This window comes from Fukomys damarensis, unplaced genomic scaffold (genome assembly GCF_012274545.1).
Source record: "Fukomys damarensis isolate Sample0158 unplaced genomic scaffold, DMR_v1.0_HiC HiC_scaffold_12, whole genome shotgun sequence".
Taxonomy (NCBI): Eukaryota; Metazoa; Chordata; class Mammalia; order Rodentia; family Bathyergidae; genus Fukomys; species Fukomys damarensis.
The window spans coordinates 14,511,708-14,523,469 of NW_022900924.1; positions in this window are offsets into that span (position 1 = coordinate 14,511,708).

The following is an 11,762-nucleotide window of genomic DNA, read 5'->3' on the forward strand; positions in this document are numbered from 1 at the left end:
AAAAAAAAAAAAAAAACAACAACAACAAAAAACAAAGTAGCAGCAACCTCAACTGCAAACTCGGGAAGAAATCCGGCACCTCCTTCACCGCTCTGAGTTACCCACTCCTCTGTATTAAATTGAATTAAAATTTCAATTTGTGTAGACTTTATCAATAAAACCTACTGATAAACCTAAGGATAATGGACTTCAAATATTAGACTTCACGTCTTGGGTTAATCTTCTATAACCACAGCAGTAGTATGGTCCAACACTACTAACACACCCCCTAAACAAACTAAAAATACCAGGAAACCTACAAATGAACCACCAGAACATTATACAGTAGTGCATCCAACCCCACCACCCACGATTAAGGCCGACCTTCCATAAACAGGTGAAGGTTTTGCAGAAAACCAGAAAAACCTGTCACAAAATACGTAGGGGTTCTGACTTTAAACATTGTTCTTTGGTCACGTGGGATCTCCCCTTGATGAACGACATGAAAAGCTATGATAATTCAACGGCAGGAACTGAGGACAAACACCTGTGAATTTCATCCCCCTTTCAGAATCATGAGCCATTGGGTCATTGACCTTCTAGCTCAGTCCGATGGTTCATCCTGATGAAATGTGGCCCCGTACTGGTAACTGTGCCCTCCTGCTGCAGATTTTTCCTGGATTATTTCTAGCAGTACATGGAGTAGCAGATGGCAGCATGTTCACCAGCCACACTTAGGCGCTGAGACGTGAGTTACAGGTGGATTGCTTGATATCTACACACCGATGGGGCAGCTGTATTTGTTATCTCCCTGTATTCACGTATTGGACAAGGACTTGACTACGCATCTTGTACAGTGCGAGAAACCTGAGATATCGGAGTCATTTTACACTTGGCAGGAAAGGGCACAGCTTTCGTAGGATGCGTCCTAGCACGAAGACAGATCATCTCTGAGACACTACAGTAATCACAAATCTCCTTCACCTCCTCCTTACATTGGAACTAACTTCGTAGGATGAACTTGAGGTGAATTTTCAATTGATAAAGCCAGCTTAACATGATTTTTTCCCCGCTTTTCAACTTACCACTTACTATCCCAGCTTTAGTAATAATTCATTTATTCCTTCATGAGACAAGGTCTAACAACTTGTCACGCATCCATGCAGATAAAATCCCATTTCAGCCATGCTATACACTCAAGACATTTTAGGTGGTCTATTCATTGTTAACTTTACTAATTTCAGTTTTCTTCTCTTCAGAGTTAGAGGAGACCTGGATAATTTAGAGACCCGCATTCCGGCTTACCATCCCTCCACCTAACAAAACCAGACTATTCCATATTCACGTGTGCAGCCCTACATTCCATCCCCGGCAAACTGGGAGAAATACAAGCACTCACATTTTCTGCCTTAATGCTAGCTACCATTCCTACCATCCACTCATCAAAACAACGAAGCACGTAACATTTCAGTCTTGGAGTTGCTGCCTCTCTGAATTCTAGTAGCAGATAGAAAGATGTGCATTTGCTCACATGGGTTGGAAACCAGCCAGCCGAATGCTCGTTTCCTATTACTGGTCAACTAGCGTCCCTCTTGTATTTTTCTATTAATTTAATCTTTATGCCACTACCAAGCCTACCAGAAAATAAACTACTGAAGTGGTGAGGCATCTTGGGATATGTGACGGTGTTTCTTGTAGACCAAAAACGAGGAATTTGTCTCCCTAAGATGTCAAAATCAAGCAAGGAGCTCGCAGCTCCACCCCCCACCCCCAGAGCTGTCATTTTAATTAAACTGTTCTCGCACCAGTATTGCATTCATCTATTGTACCATTTTACAAGCTTAATCCACACCGTGCTTCACTCTGTGTAATGTACACGTCAGTACATTGTCCCACCGCCAATGGGACAGATATCGTAGGTCTATCACACTACACAAAACATAATACAGTAAGCAACACTAAAACAATAGCCCCGTGCTGAGAAGCAAGTACATGGAACTAAGCCATACCATAACTCATGAACTTGTTCAGACAAAGGTGATAAACCCAAGTCATCTATTAATTTCACACTGGATGTGCGCCTTATCAGTCGTTCCTAACCCCTACCCAGGTCTGCCCTCTTCCTTTACCCACACTGCTCGGCTCTTGCGCTCGTAACTTGGACTGAGGGAGAAGACATTCTGGCCATCCATCCTCCCCTCTCTCCTGAACTGGCATCCACTCTGTCAGCCTCGGGCTCTATTCTCGTGACAGCCACAAGGGAAGCAGAGCTCAGAAGTGTGGCACGGGGGCTGGAGGGGACCCGAGCCCTTGGAGCGGTCCCAGGGCCCAGCTTATTTCTGAACTTTGTGCCGTTCGCCCCTGCACGCAGGGGGCACTGGGCATTACTCTTCGGCGGCTCAACATGTGTTCGGGGTGGGCAGAAAATGAATAGCAGGGCCCTGTTCCTTGAATTTCTTGCAGGTAGAGGGCTGATGGGTGACCCAGGCGCTTCCGGTCAGATGTGCCAAGGCTGAGCTTTCATGGGAGAGGGACTGGAGGGACCCTGGAGCTTTCCACCTCTTCTTCCTTCCCTCCTTTCTCTTTTCCTTCTCCTCTCCTCCGTCAACGACCATGTCCCAAATAAGCAGTCTGCTGGCAAACTCTTGGGTGGGGGGATCCCAGCAAAGACACCTCATGATTCTTTCTCAAGCCCAGTGATGATGATTTCCAATCAGAAGTTTCTAGAGAAGAGCGCTGTGCACAGAAGTGACGCAGTGTCTGTAGGTTGTTTGCGAACTCCACGCTGAGAACCCCAGAAAGAGTGCATAGCACGTACTCCGTGAGTGCTGGCTTTGCCTGTGCCACCACACTTCTCTCTGTCATCGTCCCATTCACCACCACCACCACCCTGGTAGGGGCCGAGGGCGATTCTCGGGTATTCAGCAGATGCGTGATAAACCATCCTTTGGATCTGAATCTTATCAGCAAAGCATTTGCCTCCCATCTTTGTCTCTGGAGGGACTGGGGCCAATTGTCCAGGTGCATCCTGCGCACGTCTCCTTCACAAGAGTCAGGGTGCCCCAGTGACCCCAATATCTGGCTGGGTTCCTTGGGGCCAGGGTTGGGGATTATGCTGTCGGCGTCTGGCAGCCCTGATGTGTCGATGTGGATGTGGATGGGAGTGGGTGCGATAGCATCTGGGGGTCACGAGACCCCTGCAGGCACTGCTGTGAAAGGGGCTGGGGCTGGGAAGGGAACTGGCACACCCTAAGGGCCACCCTGTGGAGAGCCCAGCACCCAGCTCAGCATAGCGGAGCACCGGGGAGCCAGAGCTCTTACACAAGAGGCAGGACCCAGCCTGGTGGCTGCAGACACTGCCTCGCTGCCTTGGAGGAGTGCAGCTAGAAGACCATCTCGGGACAGGTTTATTCAGCAATCCCTTATTTATGGTAACATGCATTACAGGAAATTTTTATATAAAGCATTAACGTGGAGGCAATTTAGGACATTTGATCGTCTTGTTTCTCCGGCTTCCTAGCCCCGCTCTTGCAGGCCCCTCCATCATCTCCCCGTCTTCAGTCTTTGAATTTCAGCTGGACGCGAAGCTGATAATGGCTAAATTACATTGCAAACAGGTGCAGGCCTCGGCTGCCAGGGCAGCGGCCACGGTCATGCGATCCCTCAGTGGGGGGCGTGTGGTTGGCCTGGCTTTCGGGGCTGGCTGTGCTTGGGGTTCACCCCCCCATATCTCTCCACCCCTCACCCCCCTCCCGAGCCAGGCTGGGCCCTCAGAGGCCTCACAGGAAAGGCAGGATTCCCGCGCCTCCTTTGCTCTGTGCCCTCGATGGTGCCAACTTCACCCATCCTCTAGAGGGCATCACATACCCGGGGTAGCTGCTGGACACTAATTGCAATGACAGTAACACCGCAAACGACAACCACACACTCAGTCACTGCTATTGTTCAACTCTGTTCACACTTCACTGCCTCTGTGGTGATGGTTGTTAGAACCACCCCAGAGGGTGATGAAATCAAAACTGCCCATTACCACTTAGTAGCGGTGGGACCCTGGGCAAGTGACAGATGTTCTGTGCCTCTACTTTGTCACCTGTAAAGTGGGGTTAAGATGATTACTTCATGGAGTTGTAGGATGAACAGGCTGGCTGCTTGTGTTAACTTAAGCTTTTCCCAAGCATTCTCTGGCCAGAACAAAGCCTTGATTGTGTTGGGAAGATGCTGAACTCTGGGATCATCTATCAGGTAGGAGAGTTTATGCCGACTGGTGGTGGCATAAACCCAAAGGAATATTTGTTGTCAACTAAAATAAGACGAGATAAATAGTCTAAGGCTTAGTCCTCTGCTGAACAGAGTATTAAAGTCCTAGCCTCAGCTATTCTTATTTTATTGGCTTCCATCCCTCATGCTTCTCCTCTTGTATTATAAAGTGGCAGCCACAGCTCCAGGCATCACATCATCATCCCAAGCAAAAAGTATGGGGCAAGTGGGAAAAAGGCTCCTTGGAAAGCTCTGCCTTCTTATCCTTCTCAAGAGGGGGTTGCAGAACAATCCCCAGTTACAAAGGCATCAGTGAAAGACAATGCCTGGCAGACCAGAATGAGCTGACAATGATGTTTCTAGAATGAGGATACTTTATTATTTGGGACTGGAATTAGCATAATAGGACAATGAAGAAAATGGTAATTACCAAGGGTACAGGGGCTCCAACTTCACTTCTCCTATACCTGACTCTAGGGCCTTAATATAAAAAATAAAACAATGACTCAAACAAAGCGTGGCTCGGTTAATTGGCTGACTTTTGTGGTGCTAGCTTTGTTCCTTTTTACTAAAAAAGAAAGTCATTAAAAGCACAGGTTTGAATTCAGACCATCCTATCTTAGATGCTCTCTGGGGGAAAACGATTTCATTAAAAAAAAAAGTCAGAATTAGAAAACAGTATTTTACTCCCAGGAGGTTCTGAGACCATCATGACAAAATACCCTTGAAAGGCTGTTTCGCCATAAATATCATTTGGATGCAGCAGGACGGAAAAAGATACTCCTGCCAATTTACTTCTCTGCATATACTGAAACATTTCCTCCCTTCCTCTAGCCCTTCAGCAGGACTGAACCTCTAGGAAAATGTGATCCACTTAACACATGGCTTTAATTAAATGCCTCGGGTCATAACCCAGAAGCTCCAGGAGTAAGAAAATTGACATTGAAAATTAGGGATTTTCTAAATCTTTGCAAACCCCTCTGCCAAATGGGGATAACAAAGCCAAGGACACCAGATTTTGATTTAAAATGACACCTGTATCAAGTGTCGTGCCCATACTCCAGAGAGCAGAAATGGAAATGTCCCAGTGGGTAGATGTTTGATTGGATTAGTCTCTTTTGCAAGAATAGGAGCTCGTTACCACTCACTCTCTGTCTCTTTTATAGCATTACATTCTATGCTTAGGCAGCACATTTCACTAATAGGCAACTGGATTTATTTAGCAAATATACCTACAATGTGCTAGAATATGGAAATTTTAGGGAGGTGACCTCTCTAGCCTTACAGAAGTCATGGTCTGGGCCCAGTGGTTCTGCACATGTGCTTGCTGGGTAGCCCCCCCATCACCTGGGGTCTCCTTACAGAGGCAGTCCTGTCCCCACCCCACAGCAGGTGAGTCAGAAATCTGTGTTCAACCAAACAACGATTCCGACTCATGCTCCAGTCAGAGGTCAGTGGCTTAGTGGGAGAGGCAGATGAGAGACTGTCATGACTGCACTCTAGGGAAGTCCCCGGGGCCACGGGGACAGAGGAAGGAGATTTAAGTCAACTGGGGGGTTCTACAGAGAGAATGGAACGTGAAGTGAGGCACGAGGTGTGAATAATGCCAAGGGCTCTGCTCTGGAACCAGCAGGATGAGCTAAAGTTCTCCCAAGTGCCCATTACCTGGGAAACACAGAATTACAAGGAATGGTAGGGGGATGGCAGAGACATCTGGTCTACCCCAGCTGTCCCCCATCAAGGAGTGGCCTTGGGTCCTCCCTACTGGGCAGTCAGAGACAAGAACACCTTAAGTGGGCAGCACCCCATGCTACATGGGTCACTGGAGTCTTGGGTGTCTCTGGGAGCCCTCTCAAGCTCCATTTCATCTGAGACCGGCTTTGGCTTGTAGAGGGCAGAAATCTGCAGACACCTATAGGGTGGCATCTCTAGAGTTGGGATGTTGATGGTAAGTGAAGACTGTAGTTGCAGAGAGAAAAAAATAAGGATTCAGGACAGGCCAAGCACCCCACCTGCCAATGGCTGGTAATTGTACATATTGATTGTAGCGAGGTGTCTACTACTCCATGAGCTATGAAGTCACACAAAAAAACAGATGCTGTGAAGACCAGGTACAAGGTGCTGTCACGGCAAACCTCCACTGAGCTATGTTGCCATGGAGAGTTCTCCCAAGGAAGGAACTCCTGAGCCAAACAAGCCAAAGCAAGGAGACAGCCTGTGCAAAGTTCCTGCGGCAGGAGAGAGCACAGAAGATTACATTTGAGGAACTGAACAGGAACCACCAGTTGGGGAGGAGGGAAGAGGACAAGGGCTAGAAAACAACAATGACAGTGGTGCAGGTGTAGATATCTACAACAGCCAGAACTTTTGGGGTACGTTAGGAGCCAAGGGCGTTAGGGAGACATTGAGGGTTGTAGGCAGAAAGGAGACATGTTCAGATAAGTACTTTGAAAGCAGTACTTTGACTAATATAAGCAATACATGGGGGTAGGTGGGAGAAGTAGAAGTACAGGCATCCACTTCAGAGTTAACATCCTATCCCTGATGGGAGGTGACACGGCAGGTAGAAGGAACATTTATTCTAGGCTGTAGTAGCTTTGCCCAGGAAAAGGCACTTCATGCTCATAAGCACACTAGGCACCTTCATTCCTGCCCATTTCAGGAAGGGAGAAATAGAGTCCCAGTGTCACCTAGAATACAGCAGGACCAATTCCCAAGCTGCTTTCCAGCTCAGATCGGGAAGATGATGGAGAAGGAGGTGGAGGAAATGCTTCTGTGACGACTTCTGCATGGCACCTGTGGGCTCATCTGACCCATGTGTGTTAAACCCCTGCACTGTGCTAGGAATTGGTCAGAAAGCCTGTTTACCCATAACACTGCTTCCCCGTCTTCCCAACACCCTCTGGGGGAGGCTTTGTTGCCCCTTTTCATAGACAAGAAAACCGAGGCTCAGAGAGATGAATCACCTGACCCTAAACACTTAAGGAGCAACAGTTTTGGGATTGGGACTCAGCACGGGTCTAGACTCCAAACCTTGTATATTCATCTTTGCCTCACTCTCCACGATCCCCAAGACCCGCCCAGCCTTGCAAGTAATAGACTGCAGGCCAACCAGGGATTTGGGGGTCTGGAAGGTACTGAGTGTTGACGCAGGGCCTCTGACCGGTATGGTATATAGTTTTAATTATGGCTGTAAGAAATGAAACCTGAGAATGCGGGTGGGTGGTCAGGGGTTCCCCTCAGGGCGAGTCCTTTGGTTCTTGGCAGGTTTCCTAATAATGCACTGTCATCCATTGCAAAGGCTATGTACCTGGTCAGTCGTGGGATGTTCGGGAAGCAGGACTCCAGAGACAGGAGTCGGTGTGAAGGATGGGTGGAGATGGACACACGAAGCTCAGGGGGAGGCAGGAAGAAGTGGACCTGGACAATAGCCTATTCCTTCTGCATCTTTCATTAAATATATTAATTTGGGGCTAGGCTGCATGAGTTTTCCAGGTGTAGGAATTATTGGTCCCCTGGAGCTAGGGCACAGCCCAGTTCTCAGGAACTACCCTGCATGTCTGGAGAGCAGCTGGGGGGGCTCATTACAGGTGCCCCGGTCTAAGGAACAGAGGCTGAACAAAAGTCCAACTCAGCCTTTCATTTCTAGGGGGTGACTTTTGCCTGTTTCTTTGCCCCTTTGTCCCCTTTGGCTTTCTGTGCCTCATTTGCGGCACTCAGCGATGACTGAGGTTTAGGTAAACTCTTATCACAGTGCTGCCTTGGGTCCTCCGACTCCTGATTCCCCACTGAATCTGCTCACAATCACTCTTTTTGAATATGTGGGTGCAGGGCTATCCCTGACAGGAGCTGTTCTTTTTTTAAAAAATTTAATTTATAGGCACATTCTAGGTAGACAGTACAGTTCCATTCATTACTGGGATCTTGTACCTTTAAAACCAGGTCTTGGAGGAGCTGTTCTTATGCAGGAGACAAAAAGAGGGAGGCATGGATAGGTGATTTGCCATTGCTGGGACAAAGTAACACACACACACACACACACACACACACACACACACACACACACACACTTTAAAGGAGGAAAGGTTTATTTCAGCTCACAATTTAAAAGGTTTCAGTCCATGGTTGGCTGGCCCCAAAGCAGAAACATCTTGGCAGAAGGCCATGGTGGAGGAAGGTTGCTCACCCAGTGGCAGACAGGAAGAAGCAGAGGGCAAGAGAGCCAGAGAGAGGGGCTGGGAAGAGAATATATCTTCAAAGGCAGATCCTGGTGATTCACTTCCTCCAACTGGGCCCTACCTCCCAAAAGCCCCTTCGGCTAGGAACTCACCAATGAATTCATTCATTGAGAAAGCTGGTGCCTTGGTAACCAGCTCCACCCCTGAACATGGCTGGCCTGGGGACCTAGCCCTCAATACATGAGTCTTTGGGGGACATTGCATATTTAGACCACAACAGAAGGGACCACATGGTCCCCAGGAAGGCACGGCCATTCTTTCTGACGCTGGGACACAGAGTCTTCAGCCAGGGCCAACTTTGTCTCTCTTGGGGCCTGAGTTGGACTGAGCTACTGCTCTGTTTCCATCTCTGGTCCATTTTCAGACCCTAACTTGAGAGCTTGGGTGAACATGGGACCTAGAGGGAGGGGGAGAGACACACATGTTAGGAGAGCAAGTCTAATGCTGGGGAACACCAAAGACCCCAGAGAATTCTTGGTAAGACAACAGCAGCACTTGAATACGTTACACAGCAAATTGTAAAGTCAGAGAAATCCTCTGGGCCAAACCAGCTACCTAATTCACCTGGCTCAGTAAATAATAGAAACTCAGGGGCCTTTGTTCAAAAAGCAGGGAGTAAGTGTCGTCATGGTGCTACGTGATAACACTTCTCCTTCCCCTGTGATTTCCTTCTTGACCCATCCTGGTGGTTCTCATTTGCTGTTCGATTTATTCTGAGCAAAAACTAGAACGAAAGTCCAAAGGGTGAGTGTGCATCTCGCCCTTCGTTAGGTTGCGTGATGCTGGTTGTCAGCGTGAAGAGGGGAGCATTTAACTCAGACAGAGCCGGCGATGTTGCAGAAAAAGTGTATTTCATAGACCGTGCTTGTACCTGTGTCTGGCCAGGCAGCGGAAGGGTGGAAAACTGGGCAGAGTCACTCGACCCTCTCTGACCCCCTTCTCCATGTGCACAGGGACACCAGGAGCCTCCAGTTCCTCCATGAGTCAGGACAGGCAGGAAGGACAAGGAGCTTGGGGTGGCTCCTTTTCTCCTTCCTTCAGTGCCATTGTCTCAGCAGGAGGTGCAAGCCAACACCTAGCTGTCCAAGCAATGTTACAATGAGCCAACAAATGGGATCGCATCAAATGATGAAGCTCCTGTGCAGCAAAGAAAAGACCCCAACAGCGTGAAGGAACAACCTGCACAGTGGGGAAAATAACATTTTTCCAGGTGCTCCTCAGACAGAAGACGAATGTCAAGAATACATAAAGAACTCAGAGAGTGAGGCCTCCCCCATTTCAAGACCCATCTGAAATGCATAGACACTTCCCGGACGAGGAAGTACAAACAGCCAAGAAATACAGTAAGCCCCCGACTTACAGACGAGTTCTATTCTGTTAGGTTGGATTCGTTCATCAGCCTACAAAGCATGTTGTACACAGCACACCTGTGCAAGTTTGCAACTCAAACGTCTGTAAGCCGGGGACTTCCTGCCCATGAAAAGTATTCGACATTACTGGTGATTCCACCGACACAGAGAGGCTCTGGTAAGAATGGCTGCCTTCAGGAAATCAACCAGTAACAAACGCTGGCGGCGCTGTGGGGGAAAAAGGAGCCCTGCTCCACGGTGGGCGGGAGCGCAGACTGGGGCAACCACTGTGCAAGTCAGTGCGGAGATTTCACAAAAAACTAGAACTGGAGTTTCCTCTTCTTAGTATATTCCCAAAAGAGTTAAAAATCATCCTACCACGTGACATATGCATACGCATGTTTCTAGAAGCGCAATTCATAACAGCTACAACTTGGAAACTGCCCATAGGCCATTCAGCAGATGAGTGGATAAAGAAGATGTGGTTTTTCTATACAATGGAGCACTACTCTGCCATAAAGGGTAAACCCGAGGCATTTTTAGGTAAATAGATGCTCCAGAGACTTAAGTGAAATAAATCAGACACAAATTTAAATATCACATTGTTTCTCTGGTGTGTGAAACCCAAAGTATAAGCAAGGAGCAAACTAGAAGACAGATATTAGGAAGTAGGTAGAATATTTTTAAATGGGAAGGGGAATGAGTTCGGGAAGGGGAAGAAAAGGAAGGGGAAGGGGATTTAAAGAAAAAAAGAATCAAAGGAAAAATGGAAATAGAGCTTTTGGAAATGGGAAGGGGGAAAAGGAGCTGGAGAGGAAAGGGATTCAAAACAAGAATTCAGATGTGTTACGTACATGTACCAACTCTCCACACTGGATGTGATCGTTATGTACTGTAAACACGCACCAATATAAACACTGTTTAAAGATTAAAAAGAAAGAGTGTTCAGCTAATACTGGGACATAACGTGACCAGCAGCGGCTGTGACAAGTTCCCTGGGTTTTCTGTGTTTCTTAGCGGCCTGGCCCCGTGTTTGATGTACCTTCTGACTCCACAGGAAAGTGTGGCCCCTTGGAGCTGTGGGCGCCTCCCCTACCTGGCTTCAGGCAGCACACACAAGCCAGCCACCGCCTTGAGCCCTTGTCGACCTCCACGCCCCTGGCTCCACCAGAATGCGGTGCCCGAGGGGCGCTGCCCGAGCCCTGCGCAAACACAACTTGAGGGTGTGGTGGGCGGTGTGAAGCCAGAGACCAAGACACAGCTGAGCCGAGGGAACAGGCCTGGGAGTGGACACCGGCAGCCTGAGTGAGCTGCTGGGCTCTGACGCAGGCCAGGATGGCCAGAACGCGGGTTTTATTGTCCACAGGTGGACAGAAGATTAGCTCTGGACTGTAGTAGACAAAGAGTGGGAAAGGAGAAGCCTTGTTGACGTTGAGGCCCTTTGGGGAGATTGGTCCTCCATGAACAGCTGAGGTCTGCCCGGGACTCCGAGTGATGATGGTTTTAACACTCCTACGGGAAATCCAAACCTTTAGCTGGCACCATGGGGAGGCATGGAGTTCAAACTGACACACGGATGTGATGCAGACGGTGGGGACTTTAGGGAAAAATAATGTGTGTGTGTGTGTGTGTGTGTGTGTGTGTACATATATACCCAACAAAAAAGTAAATCCATCCTGTAGGACATATTCATAGGCCTCAGTAGACGAGCTTTGCGAAGCCATCTCAAAATAAAATTAAAAATAAAATAAAAAGGGTTAGAGATGTAGCTCCATGTGAAGGCGCTGGGTTCAATCTACACTACCACAAAAAAAAAAAAAAAAACAACAAAAAAAACTCAATTGAAGACGAGTTAACATACTTACAAGTTCATATACATACACCACACACACACACACACACACACACACACACACACTTTCATATTCTCTCCTTCAAT